The sequence below is a fragment of the Sus scrofa genome, chromosome 13 (assembly GCF_054392235.1).
Source record: "Sus scrofa isolate SSC_HxYL_T2T_F1_AM1 chromosome 13, Sscrofa_HxYL_maternal_Yorkshire_Landrace_v2.0, whole genome shotgun sequence".
Classification (NCBI taxonomy): Eukaryota; Metazoa; Chordata; class Mammalia; order Artiodactyla; family Suidae; genus Sus; species Sus scrofa.
Genome location: NC_139395.1, coordinates 17,136,386 through 17,162,281, shown reverse-complemented (window position 1 = coordinate 17,162,281; position 25,896 = coordinate 17,136,386). Strand labels below are relative to the sequence as shown.

At 41.5% G+C, this 25,896-nt stretch overlaps 1 protein-coding gene across 3 annotated transcripts in view; it reads left to right on the top strand.

Moving 5' to 3' along the window:
• The first annotated feature begins 11,071 nt into the window (after positions 1-11,071).
• LOC100517188 (collagen alpha-4(VI) chain-like) overlaps positions 11,072-25,896 on the top strand; it is a 150,103-nt gene continuing 135,278 nt past the window's right edge. For 2 of the 3 annotated variants that reach the window (XR_014825028.1, XM_084991763.1), the window contains exon 1: positions 11,072-11,182. The gene's annotated coding sequence lies outside the window, so the exon portion shown is untranslated. Of the gene's footprint in view, positions 11,183-19,683; positions 20,043-25,896 lie in introns of those variants that run through there. The other variant, XM_084991764.1, reaches the window with a different exon arrangement.

Sequence of the window (25,896 nt, the reverse complement as noted above, 5' to 3'; positions counted from 1 at the left end):
CAAGCCTCATGGATATGCCCTGGTTGCAAGGAGTGGCAATGGTGTGTGTGTGTGTGTGTGTGTGTGTGTGTGTGTGTGTGTGTGTAGGGGGGAGTTGTTTCTGGGGTTTAATCACAGCAGAGCAGTCAGAAGGAAAGTAGGTCACTTGTTGATTGAAGTTTGAAAAAAAAAAGCTGTTCAGGAAAATTGTCCACAAGTTGGGAGTACAGTAAAAATATGATTATCTGACATCTGGTCACTAGAGCATTTTCTAATAAGCCTGCCTCAGGGTCATCTGAATCCCAGGGAATATAACTTTGACTTGCTATTTGAAATTTGATTAGATCCCATTGTTTTCCATTTCTGAAAAGCTAGAGATGAAGTTGCATTGAACTGAGAAAGGATGTTTTTTTTCCTTGTCCAGGGGAGAAGATAACCCCAAAACTTAAGGTTTTATTGTCTTTTATGACGTTAATCAGCCTTGTGTCTGACTTAGCATTCTTATTTTTAGCATGCCTTTATTCCAGAATTCTCATATTCTCATTTGTCTTTCTGCTAGTTTCTGCCTTAATGAATTAAATAACACTTTGTGCTTATTATCTATTCATAGGAGAATTATGATAACTTTCAAATTACGCTTTGACAAAACGTATTGGGCATTTTTAGGTCTGAGGAAGAAGCCAAGGCAGGAAACAGGAAACCAATTAAAAGGATAAGAGAAGTGTTGAGAAGTCAGGATGAAGGTCATAAATAGGACAAGGCTGGATAAACAACAAGGTCCTACTGTACAGCACAGGGAATTATATCCAATCTCCTGGGACATAGATTGTGATGGAAAAGAATATAAAAAAGGACGTCGATATATGTATAACTGAGTCATTTTGCAGCAGAAATTGGCTCACACTGTATATCAACTATAAACTATAATAATAACAATAATAATAAACATGACAAGGCTGTCGGTGTCACTCTGTTTGGTGCATCCCCCGTGGGGTGGATCAGGGTTGTTTGAAGGCACCATTCCAGACCAGTCACACTACTCTGGCCCTGTTTCAAAGTTCAAAGCCAAGGTCTATGCTCAATTTCTTTTTTTTTTTTCCTTTTTCAAATGATTTTTATTTTTTCCATTGTAGTTTGATTACCCTATGCTCAATTTCTACTCCTTTACTCAGCCAGCAGTTTTTGGTTTTTCTTCCATTCTTGCTTTTTTGTCTCCCTCTCTCTCCTATTTTCTTTGTATTTCTTTTTTTTATTAATAATACATTTGTAGAACTATATTATTTAATTGTACAGTTGCATTATTTAATTATCATTATCATAAATTCTTTGATGGAGAGGAAATCAGAATCAGATCTAAGAAGACTTCAGTATTTCAAGAATGATGTCAAATGACCCCCTTCATGGTGGATTATGCACTTATTTACTGTGAGATATATTTCTTCTTCAGAGACTCCTTGTTTGTGTATCAATTGTAGGTTTTTGGTTTGCAGTTATTCTGAAGTTTTGATATAAGAGTCTAGATGTATATCAGATTGTTTTAAGTTGTTTGTCTCTTAATTGCAAGTTCATCTCCAGTGTCCTGCTTTTGTACCCACCTCTTCTCATGATTTTTGATTTTTGGTGGCATAATTGTGCATGGATGATTTCGTATCTTTACTGTATATGTACCTTTACTGGTGAGCCTTGTCATTTGTGGAATTTTTGTCTCCTGTTGCTGTCTTTTCTTTTCTGCCTAGAGAAGTTCCTTCAGTATTTATTGTAAGGCTGGTTTAGTGTTGCTGAATTCTCTCAGCTTTTGCTTATCTGTGAAGGTTTTGATTTCTCCTTCAAACCTGAATGAGAGCCTTGCTGGGTAGAGTAATCTTGGTTGGAGGTTTTTTCCTTTCATCACATTAAGTATATCATGGCACTCCCTTCTGGCCTGCAGAGTTGCTGCTGAAAAATCTGCCAATAACCTTATTGGAGTTCGCTTGTATGTTATTTGTTTCTTTTCCCTAGCTGCTTTCAAGATTTTCTTTGTCCTTAATTTTGGTCAGTTTGATTAATATGTGTCTTTGTGTATTCCTCCTTGGGTTTATTTTATATGGTGCTCATTGAACTTGCTGGATTTGAGTGAGTGGTTCCTTTCCCATGTTAGGGAAGTTTTTGGCTATTTTCCCTTGGAATATTTTTTCTGTCCCCTTCTCTCTCTCTTCTCCTTCTGGCACCCGTATAATACAGATGTTGGTGTGTTTCACGTTGTCCCAGAGTTCTCTGAGACTGTCTTCATGTCTTTTCAGTCTTTTATCTCTTTTCTGTTCTGCATCCATAATTTCTACTAATCTGTCCTCCACCTCGCTTATTCGTTCTTCTGCCTCCTGTATTCTCCTGTTAGCTGCTTCTAGTGAATTTTTTATTTCAGTTATTGTATTTTGCATCTCTTCTTGTTTAAGTTTTATATCTTGTATCTCTTTGCTCAGTGTTTCCTGTAAGTTATCCATCTTTGCCTCCAGTTTATTTCCAATGTCTTGCATCATCTTCAGCATCAACAGTCTAAAGTCTTTTTTCCTGGAGGCTAAGAATCTCCTCCTCACTCAGCTGATTTTCTGGGGTTTTTCCTTTCTCCCTCCTCTGAGTTATAGTTCTCTGTCTTTTCGTTTTTATAGGTTTTTGGTGTGGTGACCTTTTTACAGATAATAGGATTGTAGCCTCTCTTACTTCTGGTGTCTGCCCCCCCTTGTGGCTGAAGTCTGTATGGGGGTTTGCTGTAGGCCTCCTGATGGGAGGGGCTGATGCCTGCCCACTGGTAGGTGGAGCTGATTCTAATCCCTCTGGTGGGTGGGGCTTAGTCTCTGGATGGGATTAGAGGCAGCTGTGTGACTGAGGGGCCTTTAGGCAGCCTGTTTGTTGATGGGGGTGGGGCTGTGATCCCACCTGGATTGTTGTTTGCCCTGGGGCTTCTCAGCACTGACTGATGGGTGGGGCCAGATTTTCCCCAAATGGCCACTTCCAGAGAAAGGCACTGCTGCTGAATATTCCCGAGAGCTTTGCCTTCAATATCCTTCCCTCACAACAAGCCACATTCACCCCTGCTTTCCCAGGATGTCCTCCAAGAACTGTGATCAGGTTTGACCCAGATTCCTGTGGAGACTTTGCTTTGCCCTGGGACCCAGTGCACGTCAAAGCCTTTTAAGAATGGGATCTCCATTTTCCCCAGTCCCATGGAGCTCCCCACTGGCCTTCAATGCCAGATGCTCCAGGGGCTCTTTCTCCCAGTGGCGGATCCCTGCATGTGAGGGTTTGATGTGGGGCTCAGAACTCTCACTCCTGTAGGTGAGTCTCTCTCTGTGAACCAGTTACTTTCCAGTCTGTGGAGCTTCCCACCCCAGAGGTATGGGGTTGTTTATATCACGAAACCGCCCCTCCTACCTCTTGATGTGGCCTCCTCTTTTTCTTCTGGAGTAGGGTATCTTTTTTAAGGTTTCCGGTCCATTTGGGTGGGGATTGCTCAGCTTTTAGTTGTGAGTTTTGTTGTTTTTAGGAGAGAAGTTGAGCTCCAGTCCTTCTATTCCACCATCATAATCCTCTCTCCTGTTTTCTTTTTCTTTTTTTGCTTTTTAGGGCCGAAAGTGCAGCATATGGAGTTTCCCAGGCTAGGGGTCGAAACAGAGCTGTAGCTGCCAGCCTATGCCACAAACACAACAAAGCAGGATCCAAGCTGTGACTGTGACCTACACCACAGCTCATGGCAATGCTGGGTCCTTAACCCACGGAGTGAGGCCAGGGATCGAACTCGCATCCTCATGGTTACCACTCAGGTTCATTGCCACTGAACCACAAGGGGAGCTCCCACTTGGTCTCTCTTTTTGTTCTGTGCTTATTATTTGAGATACCTTTTTATTATAAGCTGCTTAAATTCCTGTTACAGTTAAGCAGAGGAAAAAAATCCATCAATAGAAAAAAGGTAGACACCTCCCTTTGCACTTTGCATAGTCCTGCACTTCGACCTATGTTGATGTGGTTGTTCTCAATGACTAGGCTCTCTGCTTTTATTTTATTTTAGTCTTTGGTTAATATCTGTAATGTCCAATAGTTAGAAGCTAGAGCTACACATATAGATATAGGTCTTTGCTGTTATGTTAGAAGACAGCAAGTCTCAGATAGAACACATTTAGAAATTTATACTTAATGCAGGTAAAAACAGAGTATTAATTTATACTTAATGCAGGTAAAAACTACTTAATGCAGTGGAGAACAGAGTTTAGTCTATAAACAATTAGTTTATAGACCTCCTGCAAAGAGGCAAGATGGAGAAAGCCTGGTTGGTTATCTGTCTGGCAGAAATTCCTGACAGCACCTTGCATGAGAGAATGGTTCTCCAGGGGCCACAGGGCTCTAGGGGCACACTTGGTCTCACTTTTTAGGAGATTGAGGGGATCAAGAATCTTTCCAGATCAGGGCTTGGCAAACCTCAGATATGCAAGTCTCTGGGAACATTCCCAAAGGACACTGGGCTTGTTAAGTTTTTACAGTAATGGGAGTGTTTCTGGCAAATTCACCCCTCTCAACTATCATGAATCTCACCAGAGAAATTCCATTTCCAATGATCATTATGTTAATTAACAAAATACCTTGTGTTGGCTGGAGATAAAGAGAGCTAAAACACTGACTGTAGCCATCTCTGGTGTGTGACCTTTTGATTAAATGCTACATGAACATTCACCTTAGGGCAATCCACTTTTCCTAGGGCACAGTTGGAAACTGCCACCCACAAGCTCTACTGTGGGAAAGTGTTTTAAAGGCTGTACCAACTGTATCACAGGATTCGGGAAGACTCACTGGGCTCCGTCTGGCTGGTGTAGGAATGAACATCTTTGAATCATCCTTGGTTAAAATTAAGTTTAATAATCTCCATAGCAGTAAATCTGAAAGAATAGCAAGTCTGCCTTTGAACGGCAAAACACTGCTTGATCTAGATTAGGAAATTAGAAAATACTTATATATCAGTTGCAAATAAATTAGGGTTAAACTTATTTTTAACCTGTATCTTGTCACCCGAAAGTTGATTTTCAGGCTAAGTCAGTTTTCTACAAAGCCACAGTTTCCTGTAATAGTCAAACATTTACTTAATACAAACCTTGGAAAGACCATTGACCGTTAACTTTTGGGACCACTAGTTTGCATTACAAGAAGCTACATTTGTTAGAATATTACAGAGAGCAGTGTTTATCACTCACAACTCTAAATTATGTCACTGGAGATTAAATTTATGGCCAATCTGGGGATCAATTATCCCCTAAGGCTTTTTGATCTTATAATTTATGTCATATGAAAATTGAGCAACTTTTTCTTTTTGTAGGGAGAAATGCTATTCTTTCTCACACAAGTTGTCTCCTAGTTAATGTTAAACATGTGACTTTGGCAGGCAAAGACACAAAGCCAATTCTCTTTCTTCCACAATGGGTTTGGACCTGTTTCCCTGAAACTTGATGAAGTTGTCTAACAGAATTACTAAACATTCTGTGTATAGCTTTGAAAATAATGACATCCTATGAAGGACCAAAAAAGCCTTGGCTTTGACTGCACAAAAGTTAGCTGCTTTGTTTGTTTGTTTGTTGTTTATGTTTGGTTTTTAAGTCCCTTCTTGTCTACTCTTTGTCATGGGTGCAGAAATCTTGACTTTCCAAGCAACATAGCTTTGGGGATTAGTCCTGTTCCCACTGTAGATCCTCAGCCAGCATTTGTTGGGGATAACTGGAACTCTTCGTCTTCACGGGGATCCAGTTTGGGGGTGAGGATGGATGGGGAGAGTTTTAAAATCCTTGATGCCTTCCTGTCTGGCCCCAGTGAGGAAGGTCTTGATGCCTCCATTCCTAGGGGGTGGGGGAGGGGAGAAAGACTGTAATTCTTTTTTATTTTTTTTATTTTTTTTTTTGTCTTTTTGCTATTTCTTGGGCCACTCCCGTGGCATATGGAGGTTCCCAGGCTAGGGGTGGAATCGGAGCTGTAGCCACCGGCCTACGCCAGAGCCACAACAACGCGGGATCCGAGCCGCGTCTGCAACCTACACCACAGCTCACGGCAACGCCGGACCCTTAACCCACTGAGCAAGGGCAGGGACCGAACCCGCAACCTCATGGTTCCTAGTCGGATTCGTTAACCACTGAGCCACGACGGGAACTCCAAGACTGTAATTCTAAGCATATCTTCCAGCTGCCATATCAAGAGGAGTTTGAGAGGGAGACAAGGCTGATGTCACCAATGGAACATAACTGCACTAGTAAGCACGAGTTTTTTTATTTTACTTCATTTTTTTCCTTTTTTCTTTTTTGGCTGCCCTGTGGTATATGGAATTCCTGGGCCAGGAATCAGATCTGAGGTGCAGTTGCTACCCAAGTTGAAGCTTTGGCCATGCCGGATCTGAGGTAGGAGGTAGATGGGCCCCTGGGCTGAGAACAGCTGGGACTTATTGGCCGAGTACATTGGGCCTTGCTTCTCTTTGACACTTCAAGGAGAAAGTTAATTGCAGGAACTGAGCTCTGCTAGCGTTGAAAGATAAGATGACTGTTTCGATCTCTCCTGGGGCCAAGGAGATCTCCCCTATTACACATGCACAGTAAGGCTTCTAGGGTCAGAAAAGGATGGGGCGCCAGGCCATAATAATTCCTGATACTGTCCTGGCATCCTTTGCTCTGGAATCCATCTTTGCCAAAAGATGCACACACATACTGGGGATGGTTCTGTGTCCAGTCAGGTGTGAGAAACGAAGCAAGATAATTGGCCAAAGGTAAAGACCCGGAAGAACTGTCCTATATAAGTGATTTAAATCACCTCTCTGGTGCGCGCCTGCCTCACTCGAGGGGACACCCCCACTCTCACTCTCCTTTAGGGTGTGTATTCTTTGCTTTTGACTTAAATAAACTACTTCTCTTTGTGCTCTCCCATATGTTGTCCTGTGACTCTAACAATAAACTTTATACCTGTTTTCATAGTCTTTGCCTCCTTGGGACATGCTTGCTTTCAACAGTGGGCAAGATTCAGGCCAATTCTACTTTCAGCCTTCAGCTAATCTAGTGGCTGGGATTCCTGGTTTTCATCCAGGCTGCCCAGGTTCGATTCCTGAGCAGAGAAATAAGATCTTGCTCCAAGCCATCACTCACTGCTATCTCTCCGAGATCAGATCCTTAACCTACTGTGCCAGGTCAGAGATTGAACCTGTGTCCCAGTGCTCCCAAGAGGCCACCAATCCTGTTATGCCACAGTGGGAACTTCTTTCTGATGGAGTCTCATAATAGGCCGTGGAGTCAATAGTGACCTGTCTTCTTCATTGCTGCTAACATCTTATCTCCCAGAGACCTCGCAAAGATATTTTGAATCACAGATTACACTGATTGCATAATTTCCCTTCTTGCCATTTCTCACCCACAAAGGGCATGTAAGAATCATAGCACTATATGTAAAATAGTTATACAACAAGGATTTACTGTACAGCACAGGGAAGTATATAAGTATCTTGTAATAACTTATACTGGAAAAGAATCTGAAAAATATGTTACTGAACCACTTTGCTGTACCTATAAAACTAATACAACGTTGTAAATCAACAGTACTTCAATAAAAAAAAAAAATCTGTGCTACAAATTGGCAGAGGTGATCCAGTCCACATGATAGAGACCACCAAGGACGCAGCTGCCGTCCAACAAAGTTAGGTTAAGTCAATGAGCGAGGGGACCACCCTCCAGAGGAATGCTGCGGTACCACACCAGACAAAGGAAGACGCGGGCTGGTCACAGCATTTTGGGGGAGAGGTGCGTTTAGGTAAAATTTCAACAAAGCCGTGTTGTGCTGGCTCAAAGCAAAGCAGGCCCAGGTATAAAGAGGTTGACACCAGCCTGGGCTGGGATGAGAACCCAGAGACCTGTGTCCTTGGAAACAACCAAGTTAAGATAAATGTGGAATGTTATGTGCAAAACTGTTATCTGAAGCTCAGCTCCTGGGTTGGAAATTGAAGGTGTTTTTCATTGTTAAAAGGACTTAGATCCTTCGGGCAAGAATGAAGTGTTTCATTCTCACTAAATGTGATTTCAAACAGCAAAGTTTCTGCCATTCCATGATTTTAGAGAAGTAGCTTTCTCATGTTCTTTTTGTAATTAACAAAATCATTTCCCCCCATAGCTTCACAGAGGAGATTCTCCCCCCTCTATTTACCAGATATGCACTTGAACAAGTTCTCTCTTGAAATGACAGCACAGCTTTGTAGCCAAACATCAAGGAGTGAGTTAAGAGAGAAAATTCTGTCAGTTACAAGGAGTAGTTGGAGAAGGTATGTTGGAGTTGAGGTATATCACTGAGGTAATTATTTGCCATTTCTTCACTCACTCTGCATATATTTGTTGAGATCCTACTATGTGCCGACCGTTAAAGGGGATAGAATTTCTGTCCTTGACGAGCTCACAATTTAGTGATGGAAATATAGTGGAAGCAAACCAACGCAGTAATCCCTGATGAGCTCAATAGTGGACTGATTTTTTTACATAAATGTTTGCGAGAGCAAAGAGGAAGTGTGAACTCTGATCTGATGAATTTGTTTCCGTTCACAGTGAGAACAGTCAGTGGGAGGGGGTGTCTGAGGCTTTAAGTGAGGATTTTTTTGTTTTCTTTTGTTTTTGCCGCATTCGCAGCATGCAGACGCTCCCAGACCAGGGAATGAACCTGCGCCATGGCAGTGACTCAAGCCACAACAGTGACGATGCAGGATTCTCAACCCGCTAGGCCAAGAGGGAACTCCAAGTGAGGAGATTCTGCTCTGAAGAAGCTAGGAAGACACCATCGATGCTATGTCCCAGTCCCCTCAGTGCACCTCAGAGTTCACTTGTGGCTGCAGGTGGACAGTTTCTGAGCATGCGCACACAGCTTCCTTCTGCAGAGACTTTCAGCTTCGGTACCGAGGGCCTTCTCCATCACTAGGCAGGCTTCCGCAGCCTGCCCCCAGGGACGGCCCTCACCCACCGAAAGGTGACTAAGACAACTGCCTCTCCCTGGAACAGTTCTGAGGGTCATTCTGAGTTTCTCAGAGAGTCCCCAGAGGGACCAGATCCCAATTGCCTACAGAAGTAACTCTCATTGAGGCTCACTTTTTGGCTTTATTCATTCAGGTCTTATTTTCTGTATCCCCACCCTTGTTCCAAATGAACTGCCTACACCCAAGACCTCATCTCAGAGAACCCAAACTAAGATGGTAAGCTTTCTCCCTCTGGGAGAAAAGCACACTGGAGAAGTGAGAAGATGGCTTGAAGGTCTGGGAGAGGATTCTGGGTAGAGCAAAAGCAAGGAATGCTCTGAAGCAGTGGAAGAAATAAGGATCTTACTGCCTAGCCAGGGTCAGTGTTGGAGAGAGTTCAAGTCCTTGAGCCTAAAGTCATCTTGGGGTCTAGGCTGCTGTCTGGGGAGTAAAGGGGAGACTAGAGGAAGGGGATGCTGTTAGATAGGTGAGTCAGAGGGAGAAGGTGGATGGCATCTGAGCAGAGGAGGGAACAGGAGACTGAAAGCAATGATTGGCATTAAATATCTGAGCTTCCCTGTTTTTGCTGAAGAATTTTACATATGAGAACTTAACTATTTTCCTTAGACAGGCAGAACATTGAGCGCGCCCCTACGCCCTCTTGGCTACCTGCAAGGGGACCCTACTTCCAAGAAGAAAGTGACTTTGCCCCTTTGTCTCTATATCATGAGTAATTAAGGGAAAATTAGTGAAGAGTGAATCAACCTATCACTTTAGAGGTTATCCTCTATGTAAAAGGCTGTCTAGGTTTTAGGTCACACTTAACAATCTTGGAAAAACACAGACACTTGAATTCAACTCTGTTAATAATATACTGTCTTTCTGTTGACAGTTTGTATTTTTCTTCAGGAAACCTCATTAGACTCCATTTCCTCAAATACTTACGCCAGAAACTAAAGAGCACTCCATTCCCAGCTGGGTCTTCAGATTTTGAGATAATGGTGATAAACTTGTGTACAAATGTGAAGGAGATGGTCGCTGATACCCCTCTCCCATCCATCCTTTCTCTCCTCCTTCTGTGGTAATGGAGCTGAGCTGAGCACATGGCTGCCTAGTTGAAAATCAGATCTCAAGCCCTCCTTGCTGTGGTGGTTGTGTGGTTGTGAGACTCAGCTTTGCCCAGTGGAATGTGAATGGAAGGCAGGTGAACACTTTGTTTGGGAGGATGTCTTTGGGGTTAGCTTGTTCACTCTTCCCACCTGCTACCCTGGCGCTACTTACAGAAGCCTCAGGTCACCTGTTGAATATGGTGTGTCTGCATTAGCCTGGGTCCCTGAATGACTGAGTGGAGGAAAGCGGCTTACCAAGCTGGAACACCCACCTCAGACTGAACTATTGGAGAGGGAAATGACTGTCTTTGTTCTTTAAGCCATATTATTGTTAGGTCTCATGCTATAGCAGTTTGATTCTTACCCTCACTCATGCACACACTCCTCTAAATATCTCTATATTTCCTCAGACTCCATCCTAATTTCTAATCTGGTTGGTGTGGGCTAGCTTAGAGCACCCGAGGTAAGTAGAGACACTTCAGCTTGACCCTGAGTGAGTAAAAGTTATCAATGCAGGGAGTGTTTGTCATTGTTCAATTCATCCATCCATCCATCTATCCATTTCATATGCTGCTTTGAGAACTAACACGTATAAGGCTCTTTGCTAGGGGATAAGAACGACACAAATCTGAATGACACACATTTCCTGCTCTCAGCTTATTGCCTAGGGACTTTAGGGGGAGACTAAACCAATGAAATAGGAACAATTATGATAAATTTTTCTTCTAGGAAATTTCAATTAAAATTAAAAGGGCAAGTTTCATTTACACTACTTTATGATTATTATTACTATTTTTGGTGAATGCGTTCCCTGTCAAGTTTTATATTTATTTTTAAGGCCATGTTTACAGGATGAAGGACCATTTTTTATTTAATGGCAATAAATCAAGTGTGAGCACAAGCGATGTGTCAGTCCCCGTAAACACAGTCTTTGCTCCTCCCCTCACCCCCCCTTCATTTCCCTAAGGAGAGTATTAAACACTGGAATAGCTGAAATGTCATTGTGCCCTCAAGCCTTCCTATACTCTAGGAAATTCCCAAGGCGTAAGCAGCTTCTTAAGGGATGAAGACAAGAAGGAGAAATTAAAAGGACCAGCTTGAAAGGTTTTGCCAGGTAAGAGGATATTCCCATTCCCAGGACAGTCTTACATAGGTGGGAACTTTAGCTGATTTCCATTTATTTTTGCAAATGTACGGCTTCTCTTTCATCTCCAGGCAGAGAGAGACAGAGATACATAGACAGGCAGAGGAGAAAGAGATAAAGACTGGGAGACCTCAACAGCAAAGAGGTGGAAAGAAATTGAGATAAACATACAGAAAAAACCTCCAAAGAACATCTGTTAGAGATCCAGAGAAGCAGTAACTTCTAAAGCAAAAACTATGATGAAAAAGGGGTCTAACTCTCTGAACTTTTATTGAGCACGTAATTGTGAAGCATTTTGAGATTTGCACCTGGAATTTGCCATCTGTTTGGATAGGGGATCCTGATTTATGTTATGGGGACTCGTGCAAGTTCCATGAATTATTTCATTCCTGCAAATCATTGGGAGCCTTTAAACATGGAGATTAGTATTAGAACGGTGGGGTGAAGGAAGAACACACTAAAGATTTAACGAACAAACAAGCTTGGTAGGGATAGAAAAGTCAAGTAAAAGATGACTCCACCTCTGAGAATCCCCAGGGGCAATGGAGGAATTTTTGAGTTAGAAACAGGAGTTGTTTTCTTCTGTCTAGCTTGCCAGGATTCATATAATTCGACTCCCATTTCCCTTTTCATTTGACTACCATACACGATTTTGATAAATAATTTAAATAATTATTTAGATTAAAAAATATAGTTAATTTACAATGTTGTGTTAGTGTCAGGTATATAGCAAAGTGATTCAGTTATTTTTCAGATTCTTTCCCCCTATAGGTTATTACAAAATATTGTGCTATGCAGTAGGTCCTTGTTGGTTTATTTTTAATCCCTCCCCTACTTTCCCCTTTGGTAACCATAAATTCGTTTTATATGTCCGTAAGTCTCTTTCTGTTTTGCAAATAAGTTCATTCATGTATTTCTTAAAAAAGATTCCACATGTAAGTGATATCATATGGTATTGGTCTTCGGCTTACTTCACTTAGTATGATAATCTCTAGGCCCAAGGCCGTGGATTGTTGCTGCAGATGGCATTATTTCATTCTTTTGTATGGTGATTATTTAGAGTTTTAATGAAAAATTGCAAACATATAGCAAAATTTTAAAAATCCACAGAGAATACGTATATACTCATCACGTAGATTCACCATTAACGTTCTATATATTTGTTTAATCACATACCCATTCCTGTATCCATCCATTAATCTATCTTTTTAAAAATGTATTTTATGCTGGAAAAGGTACGGAGAAGAGGAAATCCTCCCACATTGTTGGTGGGAATGTAAGTTGGTACAGCCACCATGGAAAACAGTATGGAGGTTCCTCAAAAAACTAAAAGTAGAACTACCATGTGATCCTGCAGCCCCACTCTTGGGCATCTATCTGGAGAAAACCATAATTATTTTTTTTAGAATGATTTTTATTTTTTCCATTATAGCTGGTTTACAGTGTTCTGTCAATTTTCTACTGTACAGCAAGGTGGCCCAGTCTCACACACGTATACATTCTTTTTTTTCACATTAGCATGCTGTATCATAAGTGACTAGATATAGTTCATAGTGCTATACAGCAGGATCTCATTGCTTATCCAATCCAAAGGCAAGAGTTTGCATCTATTAACCCCAAATTCCCAATCCATCTCACTCCCTCCCCCTCCCTCTTGGCAACCACAATTCTGTTCTCCGTGTCCATGATTTTCTTGGATAAAACCATAATTCAAACATTGCAGCACTATTTACGGTAGCCAAGACATGGAAGCAACCTAAACGTCCATCAACAGAGGAGTGGATAAAAATGTAGTACATGTATGCAGTGGAATACGACTTAGCCGCAAAAAAGCATGAAATGTTGCCATTTACAGCAACATGGATGGACCTAGAGATTTTTTTAAAATAATTTTTATTGAAGTATAGTTGATGTATGAGTGCTTAATTTCTTTAAAAATTTTTTTATTATAGTTGATTTACAATGTTCTGTCAATTTCTGCTGTATAGCAAAGTCATTCAGTTATACATACATATACATTTTTTTCTCACATTATCCTCCATCATGTACCATCACAAGGGATTAGATACAGTCCCTTGTGCAATAACAGCAGGATCTCATTGTTTATCCACCCCAAATGCAATGGTTTATATCTACCCCAAACTCCCAGTTCATCCCACTCCCTCCTCCTCCCCCTTGGCAACCACAAGTCCATTCTCCACGTCCATGATTTTCTCCATTCTTTCCTATAGATAGGTTCATTCGTGCCATATAATAGGTTCCAGATATAAGTGATATCATGTAGTATTTGTCTTTCTCTGTCTGACTTACGTCACTTAGTATGAGAGTCTCTTGGACCTAGAGGTTATCATGCTAAGGGACGTAAATCAGACAGAGAAAGACAAACGTCATGTGGTATCACTTATAGTGGAATCTAAAAAAAGGATACAAACAAACCTATTCGTAGGACAGAAATAGACTCATAGACTTTGAAAACAAATTTAGGGTTACCAAAGGTGGGGGTGGGGACGGGATGGATTGAAACTGTCATTTGCACACTGTGGTGTAACGAAGGATTGGCCAATAGGGACCTGCTGTATAGCACAGGGAACTTTACCCAATATTTTCTGATAATCTATATGGGAAAAGAATCTGAAAAAAATGGATGTGTGTATAACTGAATTTCCTTGTTGTATGGCAGAAATTATCACAACGCTGTAAATCAACTATACTTCAATAAAACTTTAAAAAAGAAAGAAAAAATAAAAGTGCATTTTAAAGTAAATCGTAAATATCAGTACATTTCTCCCTAATACTTCAATTCAAGAAAATGTTGATTTTGGAGTTCCTGTCGTGGCTCAGTAGTTAACGAATCTGATGAGGAACCATGAGGTTGCAGGTTTGATCCCTGGCCTTCCTCAGTGGGTTAAGGATCTGGCGTTGCCGTGAGCTGTGGTGTAGGTCACAGACGTGGCTTGGATCCTGTGTTGCTGTGGCTCTGGTGTAGGCCAGCAGCTACAACTCAGATTAGACCCCTAACCTGGGAACCTCCATATGCCATGGGGGAGGCCCTAAAAAGTCAAAAAAAAAAAAAAAAGAAAGAAAGAAAGAAAGAAAGAAAGAAAATGTTGATTTTTATAAAGCACTTTAGGGTGAAATTTATCAGGATTAGATTTCGGGTGCAATTTTTAGGTAATCGGGGCTGAGATTTCAACATTTAAAATTCACTGAACACACATAGGGGTGGTGATGACTATTAAGATGTGGGGTGAAAGAATTAAATACTGGCTGAGAGCTATGCCACAGGATCTACAGAAGAAAAATATATCACCATTTCATTCTCTTTTGCATGCGTCTTCAGAGGATAGGAAATAGGCCCAGGGCATACAAAATACAGAATAACCCTTTTTTATTTCAGCCCCTCAGTGTGTACCTCCCTATTCCCCATCCTTCTCCCATCATCACAGAATTCTGTTTGGTGGTTTCTGACACATAGAATTGGCACTGAAAGCTCTATGGATCTGTTTATTCTGCCACTGGCCAAGAGTGAGGAGGCTTTGTCCACATTTTTGCAGGAACAGCAAGTATGGCACATTACAGAGTCACTAGGAAATGAAATGATGAACGTTATCTACCTGATATTTTGGCCTAATGTATCCTGAACCTGAAAACACGACTCCTTTAACAAAGATCATACATGGAGTTCCCATTATGGCTCAGCAGCAATGAATCTGACTAGCACCCATGAGGATGCAGGTTTGATCCCTGGACTCACTCAGTGGGTTAAGGATCCTGTGTTGCTCTGAGTTGTGATGGAGGTTGCAGACATGGCTCAGATCTGGCTTGACTATAGCTGTAGTGTAGGCAGCAGCTGCAGCTCTGATTCTACTGGAACTTCCATATGCCTCAACTGCAGCCCCGAAAAGTCAACAAAACAAAACAAAAGAATAGGAAATCATGTTTCTTTCCTAAGCAAATGAATTTCTGCAACAAATATTTGAGGAGGTTGAACTCCTCCTATGTGCCAGGTGCTGGGGATATGTCATGGAAACAAAAATATGTCTCATGGTGCTTCTATTTAGCTGAAGGTGGGGGTGTGGTAATGGATAATTAATACAAACCGTGATAAATATGGTTAGAAGGTGAAAAGAGGAAATGCAGGAGTGGGTGAGAGGGGTGGGTGTGCTGGGAGACAAGGGTGGATAGGGATTTTAAGTAGAGTGCCTAGGGTGGACCTGACTGAGAAGGTGACCTTTGGCAAAGACTTGAGGTAAGTGAGGGCACTGACTGTGTGGATATATGGCAAGAAGTGTTCCAGATGGAGGAAACAGTGTGTGCAAAGACCCGAAACAGGCAGTGTAACTGGCTTATTTGAAGAGCAGCCAGGAGGCTAAAATGATCAGGGTATGATGAGCAAGGGAAGTGGGAAAACCAAGGTCCAGATCACATAAGGCCTTGCAGCCTATTTCGTCTTTTCACCCAGAGTGAAACGAGCTCTTGGAAGGATTTGAGTGGAGATAACTTAGGCTTTCAAAGGGTTTCCCTGGATATATGTTGGGAATTGATTTCAGGGAGAAAGGTTAAAAGCAGGGACACCTATGAAGGCAGCAGTAATCAAGCAAGAAAAATAGTGGTTTGACCAAGGCCATTTGCAGTTGGAGTGGAGACAGGATGAGTTTCTGGATATTCAGCTTTAGAGATGGAGCCAAGAGGATTTCCTGACAGTTTGAATTTAGGGTGAGCATATGGGAGAGGAGTTAATGGGAATTCCATGGTTTGGGCTCTGCTATGGGAAAGCTGCATGAACATGAATTGGAAGAAATGAAGGGAGGGAGGGAAGAGGGAAGGAAGGGAGAGAAAAAAAGGAAAGAGCCAAGAAGGGAACTGTTCTAGGTGCTGAGCATACGTTAGGGATAAAGACACAGTCTTTTTTTAAAAAAAAAGTATTTGTTTTTTATTTGATTTAATTTTTAAATTGAAGTATAGTTGATTCACAAAGAATAAATATATATATATATATATATATATATATATATATATATATATTCTTTTTCAGATTCTTTTCCCTTATAAGTTACTACAGAATATAGTTCTCTGTATTATATGGTAGGACCTTTTTTTAAAAATACGTAGTAGAGCATATATGTTAATCTCAAACTCCTAATTTATCCCTCCCCCTCCTTCCCCCTTTGCTAATCATAAATTTGTCTGTGGGTTTATTTCTGTTTTGTATGTAATTTCATTTGCATCATTTTATTTCACATTATTTATTTTTTAAAATTAGATTCCACATATAATCAATGAATGTTACTCAGCCGTAAGAAAGAATGAAATAATGCTATTTGCAGCAATATGGATGGACCTAGAGATTATCATACTAAGTGAAGTAAGCCAGCCAGAGAGAGACAGATATCATATGATATCATTTATATGATGAAGACAGTCTTAACAAAGTTATTCACTGAAATGGGTACAAGGTTCAGAGGAAGCACAGAACAGGGAGCGATTTGCCATCAGACTTGAGTTAGGGAGGTGACATTTGAGCTGGGTTTTGAAAGATGGATAAGAGACTGCCAGGTGCGTGCACATGTGTGGATGTGTGTGCACGTGGGCACGTGCGTTGGGGCTGAGGAATGGTGTGCAGACTCCTAGCAAGAGGAGAGGTGTAAGTGGCATATTCTTAATCCCCAGATTTTAATTATGTAAACTTTAGAAAGTTCTGTAGCCTAGCCAATGCTTTCCATCATCTGTAAAGAAATATCTTTATCTTTCTGAAGGCTGGTGAGTTTCTGTTGCTGCATTTAGTGGGTATTCTTTCAATTTGTCTTTACAAATTTTATTATACACTATTTAACGTATTCAAAAAACATACAAAGAGTAGTTTAATGGCACTTAGTGTTTTTAAGCAGAAGTTTTGGAGACAAAAGGGGAATTTAGCTCAAAGAACATAGTTGGCTAGTTTCAAAGAGCTTATCTCATCTAGATGACCACACTGCCACCACCTTGCTGTCACACCTGGTGCCCCACTCCTTTGATTTAGCTGTAAATAGTCTGTTACAATCCAAAAGCTCACTCTCATCATAGCATAGTTATCAGCCTAATGAAACAAATCTGTAGTCACAGCCCCTTGATTCAAGCAAAGCATTTCTCTTGGAATGTAGAATGCTGCGAGTTGGTTCTATCAGTGAGAATGGATTAAATTTAGGGGACTTTGTTTCATACATTATTGCTCAACAAAAGTGATGGTAACCAATCAAGTTTTATGGCTTTTGACCAAGTTCATCCTCCTCCATTAGCTTATGGTGACCTCACCATAGCCCTGCCAAGTGGTGATGGCAAGTTGCCTCTATTTTATGCTGACAGAACTGAGCCTTAAGAGAGATCAACAGGTTTCCAGGAAACGACATAACAAGAATGTAGTGGGGACTGACACTTGAACCAGAAAATTCAAAGTCAAATTCTGTGCAATTTTTACAGTTCCGTATAATACTTTCTCTATACTTTCTGGAGCTGCCTTCTTCTTAAAGGGCATAAATAAAGAAGCTTATATATGATGCCAGTCTAGACAATGGCAGAAGGCCATTGTATCTGGCCTGCTCTTTCTGTGTTTCCTGGTGTCAGGTGGTACAGAGTATCACAGTGCCCTGACCCACCTAGGTCTTTGGAGAGGCCTGACCTGCCTCATGGATTGTAAACATCCTTCCTGCATGGAATACCTCAGAAAGACAGGGTAATTATTCCTATTTCTCTGATGAGTCTGTGCTCATGAAATGCAGGGGTGATGGAGTTGAAAGAGTTTGAGTAAATATTCTTTTTTCCTTGAATTGAATTACTCAGCCATTTGTTTAATCTTTTACATAATGATCATGAAAGGGGAAGATTTATTAGTTGGCTTCAATGTATCCAGACCAAGGCTCTGCTCTCTGTGGGTTCACAGTCCTGTCAGGGGATAAACAATTAAGCAGTTAATGACCAAAAATATGACAAATGTCATAATTTAGGTATGAAGCAGGCATTCTTGGGAACTGGATGAATCAGGATATCAGAGGGCCCGGGATAGTTTAAAACTGATCAACAGCTAAGATTATTTTTCAGTTGCAAAATTGTAAACATCTCGCAAATTAATCGTAGGCTAATCCTGTAATGAGCCCAGCTGATGGGAGTATCATGGCCATCAGCTCCTTTATTCAGTATCAGAGTTCAGCACTCCACTGAACTCTGGTTTGAAACCCTCAGCCCTCTCTGGAGGAACGTGCCATGATTCTGCATCTTATTATTTTTTTCTGAGCCTAATGACACATTAATTGTCATTGAGATGTTTGACATAGCCTCCCTCAAATATTTTACAACAAAATTGTATACATATCCAAACCATCATGAGGTTTCTGAATGGGCACAAGGGAAAATGTTAATGTTTGTGCTCTAGGTTAAAGGCTAACCTTTAGTTTTTTTTCGCTGTCAAACATGCTCTGTGGATTCTAATGTGATGTGTACAGAAGAATCTCTTCATGTCCCCCAGTTGTTTGTCTTCTGGAGCTTCCTGTTGCCCAGATGTGGTACTTTGCAAGACCATCTTGTGAGAAATTCAAGACTGCAGTGCTTAAGTTATTTTAAGTGACCTGCTTAAGTGACTGGAGAAAAATAAAAATAAGAAGAGAAATACCTTTTTATTTCAGAGAATAAATTATAATTAGAAAGCAAATTGAAAAAAAGTTAATTTTGCACATTTGCCTTGGGTCTTTCATTGGAATATTTTGAAGCTTCTGCTTACCTTGCAATCATATGTATACAAAGAAAACATTCTTTAATTGGTCATCTCTTCCCTTTCCCCATGTACTTGATTAGAGACGCTTGATCTTCTCCATGTGGAGCTAGAGATGCTGTTGAAGGCAATCGAAGCAGACATCTGCTTGAGTGAGAACTACTGCGTGCTAAATGCATAGAAGAGTGGTTTTCAAAGTGTAGTTCATGGACCATCAAACCAGAAGCTTGTTAAAATCGGAGAACCTCAGGTCCTAACCCAAATCCAGTGAAACTCCGGAGATGGGGTCCAGATAGCTGGATTTTGACAGATTTTCTGGGTCATTTTTTTTTTTTTTTTTCACCCTGGACGAGGTTTATTAGCGATTACAGTAATGAAGATTTTTCACACTTAACATATTTGCTAGCGTCTGAGCCAAGTCTTCTACTTGGCCTCACAAAACTCACAGCCGGGGTGGGGAGGGGTTGAAGATGATCTGCACATCCTCATTTTGCGGAGGGGAAATTGAAGCGAGTAGAGATTCAGGCAGTCCGACCCCTGAGCCAGCATCCAAGGGGCCCCTCGGAGGGACCATCCTCGCTTCTTCCACCATCAGCCACCATAGACCCCTCCAAATTGGGCATGTCTACTCTTTCTCCAGGGTGGGATTTAGTGGCCCCCGCGCTGGAAGACAAAAAAATACTTGTCCGCGGTCAAATTTGATGGATGCGAGCCCGCCCGCGGCTCCGGGGCCGCGGTCCCCACAGACTCGCGCACACCATGCGCTCGGAGCCCCCTTGAGCGCTGCGGGAGACGCACGCGTGGCCTCGGGCGCTCAGGAAGGCCCCACCCGCCGAGTGACCTTGGATCCTCCGCCCTTCTTGGGGCCTCAGTTTACCGCCCTGGTCTCGCGCCGAGGGCCTCCCCGGAGCTCGCTGCCTGTGGAGCCTCAGGCCCCTCGCACACCCAACTCAGCCCCCGACTCCCCGCCCCGCCTAGGCTGGAAGGCTGCCAATTCCGGGGACCGCCACCACCGCTGAGCGCCAAGGCCGCGCGTCTCCGCCTCCACCCGGGCGGAGGAGTAGCAGCTGCAGGACCGAAACCGCCAAGGTCGCCAACCCCAGCGCCCGCTTTCTGGGTGATTACGATGTGATGCTCAGGTTTGAGAGCCCCTGATAGAGAACGTTAGAGGCGGCATCTTTTTATTGTTGAGAGGTCCACAGAGGAGGAACAGAAACCTTGAAAGAGATCAATCTGTAAATCACTGTTGGTCTAATTAAATGAAGTCAAGGTGGCTTATGGTTGAATACTGAGATACTCTGCCCAGAGCGCCCCCCTACAGTCCCTCCTTTAAATCCTACTCTCTTTCTTTCTTTCTTTCTTTCTTTCTTTCTTTCCTTTCTTTCTTTCTTTCTTTCTTTCTTTCTTTCTTTCTTTCTTTCTTTCTTTCTTTTCTTTCTTTCTTTCTTGTCTTGTCTTTCTTTCTTTCTTTCTTTTCTTTCTTTCTTTTTCTTTCTCTTTTCTTTTCTTTTCTTTATTGTATTTTGGCTGCACACGCAGCATTTGGAAGTTCCTGGGCCAGGGAATGAACCTGCACTACAGCAGAGACAAAGCTAGATTGTTAACCTTCTGAGCCAACAGGGAACTGCTATTCCACCTTAGTTTTGTTTGTTTGTTTTTTGTTTTTATGTTTTTTTAGGTCCACTCCAGCGGCATATAGAAGTACCCAGGCTAGGGGTTTTAATTGGAGCTACAGCTGCCTGCCTAGTCTCAGCCACAGCAGTGCCAGATTCGAGCTGCACCTGCAACCCGCACCACATCTTAAGGCAATGCTGGATCTCCGACCCACTGAACAATGGCAGGGATCAAACCCACACCCTCATGGATATTAGTAGGATTCGTTTCAGCTGCCCCACAGCAGGAACTCATCACCTAGTTAGTTAGGTTCAGGCATTTCAGAAGATCAAGGTCCCATTAGGTTCACCACAGTTGTGATACAGCTTGCCTTGTGGGCACCAAGGAGGACTTGAACAAGTCCTTCACAGGCCAGATGCCATCTCCCGGGGCCTTGGGTGAGCTCTATTTGAGGTGTCTCCTTCATTCTTGCACAGTCTGTCTGCCTGCCTGAACTCCCTTTTTCCTCTTGCTCACTTGCAAATTTCTCCTTGTCTTTCAAGTCTCAGCTCCAGCATCATCTGTGAAGCCTTCAACCAAACGCAGAGAGGTGTTCCCCACTGTGTTCTTTACCTTGGGTAAAGTTAAGCAATATATTGCTCTGCCCCATGATACTGCAACTTATCCAGGAAAGAAAGATCTCTGCCAGAGCTCCAAGTCCTCGGAGGAAAAGAATTATTTCCTTTTTTCCAAATTTTTTTTTCTTTTTATTTATTTTTAATTGAAGTATAATTTATTTTACAATGTTGTGTTAGTTTCTGGTGTACAGAAAGTGATTCAATACACCAGAGATGAATCTATATTTTCTTTCTTTTTTTGTCTTTTTGCCATTTCTTTGGGCTGCTCCCGTGGCATATGGAGGTTCCCAGGCTAGGGGTCCAATCGGAGCTGTAGCCACCAGCCTGTGCCAGAGCCACAGCAACACGGGATCCGAGCCTTGTCTAGGGGTCCAATCAGAGCTGTAGCCACCAGCCTATGCCACAGCTCGCGGCAACGCCGGATCCTTAACCCACTGAGCAAGGCCAGGGATCAAACCCACAACCTCATGGTTCCTAGTCGGATTCGTTAACCACTGAGCCACGACAGGAACTCCTATATTTTCTTTTTCATATTCTTTTCCATTATGATTATCACAAAGTATTGAATACAGTTCCCTATGCTATTTGGCAGGCCCTTGTTGCTTATCCATCCTATGTATAATAGTTTGCCTCTGCTAATTACAAACTTCCATCCATCCCTCCCTTGCTGCTCTTGGTAACCACAAGTCTGTTCTCTATGTCTGTGAGTCTGTTTCTATTTCATAGATAAAATAACTATGTCTTTATCCTGTTATTTCTAGTGCCTGACATATTGTCTGCAAAGCAGTAGACACTTAAAAAGTTGCCGGAGTATTGCAGTGTTTATTCCTCTCTCTTCTCTCTCTGAGTTATTCTATTTCTACTGAACACTTGAGAGTTAATTTCTGACCTTAAGACCCTCTGCCTCATAGTATAGCACATGTATTTCTTAATAAGGACGTTATTTTATGTGACTACAATACAATGATTGAAATTTGGAAATTTAACATTGATATAGAATAATATATAATATACAGTCCATATTAAAATTTTACCTGTTGCTAACTTAATGTTCTTTATAGCATTTTTTCCCAATCCAAGATCATGTATTGCCTTTAGTTGTCATATCTCTTTAGAGTGTTTTAGTCTCAGTCATTTTCTCAGTTTTTCATATTTTTGAGGAGCACAGGCCCATTGCTTTTTAGACTGTCTGCAAGTTTTAATTTATATGATTGCTTCCCCATTATTAGATTTAGGTTATGGATTTTGAGGAGAACTTCCAATAAATGATGTTGAGTTTTCTCACACATGATCTCAGGACTATGGTGTTGGTTTATCCTATTGTTGCTGTTGTTGTTGTTTTTGGGGGGCAGGTTGGCTGTGCTTGTGGCATGTGGAAGTTGCTGGGCCAGGGACTGAACCCTCACCACAGTGGCAACCAAAGCCACCTTAACACACTGCACCCCAAGGGAACTCCTATCCTACCGTTGTTGATATTAATTTCAAGCATTGGTTAAGGTCTGTCCATCATATTTCTCCATTGTACTTTTTTGCCCCTTATAATTTATAGGTAATTTGTCAGGAGATACTTTGAAACTGTGTCAAAATCCTATTTCCCAACACACTTTTACCCAATGGTGTTAAAATCTCTTGGTGATTCACCCTTGAATCGATTATTACTATGGTTTTTGCAAAGTAATTTTTTTTTTTGGCTTTATCGGTGGCATGCAGAAGCTCCCAGGCCAGGAATCAAACCCGTGCCATTGCAGTGACCCCTACCACAGCAGTGACAACACCAGATCCTTAACCCACTGAGCCACTAGAGAACTCCAGTTGCAAAGTAATTTTTTAATGGAATGAATTAATCTGAAGAAACAGATTTTTCAGTTAACTGTTTGAGCAACATAGTTTGAGAGAAGTATCTTTCTACCCCATAGCCAGTGGAATTATTTCCAGAAAGAACTGGTATCCTATATTATCTCTACTTAAATTACAATTCATTTAATGGCTTCATTTTTTGTCTCTATGACGAGCCCTACATGTTTAAATATGACCCCTTTCAGCAGCTTGAATTAGATATAAACACCCTCATGAAATAATGTACATAATGTAGATATTTAAGTCAATCTACAGGCATTTTTCTCTTCATTGATATAACACATGCACAGCTGTAAAATGTTTATAAGCTTTTAACTTTCCGACTAGATTTTCATAAACTATTCTTTAGGTTATTGCTTTATTTACAACTAAGTAAAAATACTTCTTGTTTCTTATGACTAATTGCATTAATACTAATAATTAGGACATAATGGAATATGAAAATGTAAACACCCTACTTAAAGATTTTATGTTTCATCTAACTTTATTACCTAAGAGTAAAAAAAATGGAAATTTTGTATCTTATTATAATAACATTCATAATAATGCATGAATTTATTTTGAATCATTGTTCCTAGTTCAAACTCTCAGTCTCTTTACCCTCACACTATCCTCAATCCATCAGAATGGTCCATCCTTTAAGACTCATGCTTTCATTTATTTGCCTTTAGATGAAAGTTTGTTGGGGAATAGAAAATTTATTCTTTTTTTTTTTTTGTCTTTTTTAGGACCGAACCCGTAGCATATGGAAGTTTCCAGGCTAGGGGTCGAAATGGAGCTGTAGCTGCTGGCCTGTGCCACAGCCACAGCCACTCCAGATCCGATCCACATCTGCAACCTATACCACAGCTCATGGCAATGCTGAATACTTAACCCACTGAGCAAGGCCAGGGATTGAAACTGCATCCTCACGGATACTGGTCAGATTCATTACTACTGAGCCATGATGGGAACTCCAAAAATTTCTTCTTCTTCTTCTTTTTTTTTTTAACGATTTTTATTTTTTCCATTATAGTTGGTTTACAGTTTTCTGTCAATTCAAAAATTTACTCTTAAAGTATCTTCTTTCAAATTACTCATAAGCCTCCTTAAGGAGGTGTTAATGGGAGGTTGATGTAGAAACTGAGGAACAGAGAAATATCACTTCTTTTTATTGGAAAATCACTGGATCAATACCCTGGGGAACGTTTGTAATACAGTGAGCAGTACAATAGCTGTCCCAAATCACTGCCAACCCCCTCAGAATCATCACATCAACTTTGAGAGGTGAACTGGCATGCTCAAGTCCACAGAACCCATGATCAAGCTGGAACCAGAATCAAGGGCTATGGGCTTCCTTTGAAGACTTCCAGTATTTCCGTTGGCTTAAAATAATAAAAGCAGATGTGGTTATCTCACAGCCTTGGATCACTCTCAAGGCACAAATTAAGCATGCACGGTAGAAGTGTGTCTTAGAGAAGCAGGGTGGCTACACTTAACACCTTCTGCAGAGAGGAAGGACTCAGCTGCTGTGTGGCTGCTATTTCTGGGCATTGTGGTATCATTTCCACACAACATTCCGCTTAAAGGGCCTGAGACTGCAAAGTGATTTAGGCATTGCGAGATTCCTGCTTAAGATCTTTGTTGAGTTTAACTATGCGCTTTAAAGTTTACTGAACATTTCTTATTGTTTCCCATATGTAAAAATGTATCTCCTCCCAAAGATTGTTTACTACTTTCAACATGAAAGTAAGGTTTGTGATTCTGGTCTCTAGAACACCTAATATGGTGTTTTGGACATAAAATCATGCTCTTTGAAGACCTACTTGGTGGATAAAGGAACTTGGGCCTTGAGCTCTCATTTTCACCCCCTGGGAGATTGCTCACAGGTCTTCACTTCACCAGAGGAAAATGCTGAGGAGCTGAGTGACTGTCTGGACTTGGGAGATTTTCATTGAAGGGTTTGAAGCAGATGTTTGAGGTACAGCCATGCACTAGACCTGGGGTCAGGTTACCTGGGACACAACCTGACAGTGCGTGGCTGAGTAGCCCTGGGACTGTTAAGTAAACTTTTCTAGGAGTTCCCGTTGTGGTTCAGTAGTTAATGAGTCTGACTTGTATCCATGAGAATGCAGATTCGATCCTTGGCCTTGCTCAGTGGGTTAAGGATCTGGTGTTGCCATGAGCTGTGGTGTAGGTCACAGATGCAGCTCAGACCCCAAGTTGCTGTGGCTGTGGTGTAGGCTGGCAGCTGTAGCTCCAATTCAACCTCTGGCCTGGGAACCTCCATATGCAGTGGGTGCGGCCCTAAAAAGACAAAAGACCAAAAAAAAAAAAAAACAAAAAACAAACAAACAAAAAAAACCCCAAACCAAAACAAAACAAAAAACTTCTGGGACTCAATTTCTTCATTTTCACCAGCAATATGAACAGAGTAAGGCCTTCTTTGCTGGCCTTTCCCAGATTTTAAGGGAGGAAACTTACGGAGCAGCAATCAATTGAACTTAAAAATTAAATCAATCAAATAAAAATATAAAGTAAAATATAAACAACTGTTGACTTAAAAATATGCATAACTTAAAAGCAGAGAGTTAAGTTTTATTTGGGGCAGCATTTCAGATGGCTCTGAAACACTACTCCAGTGTATATGTGATTTTGGTGAAGGGAGCAGGTACATGCAGGCATGCACACATTTTACAGAAGTTTGCTGCTGGTCTTGTGGGGTTACTGCTAGTTATCAGGAGCAGATGTCACCATGAAAGATTTTAGTGCTTTTCTAAATACAGGGAGATGCAAGAGTTGGGCTTATGAAATCTTCTCTTGAAAATGTGTAACTATCTGAAGCACAGTTTTCCCAGAGCACAGAGAGCCTCGCT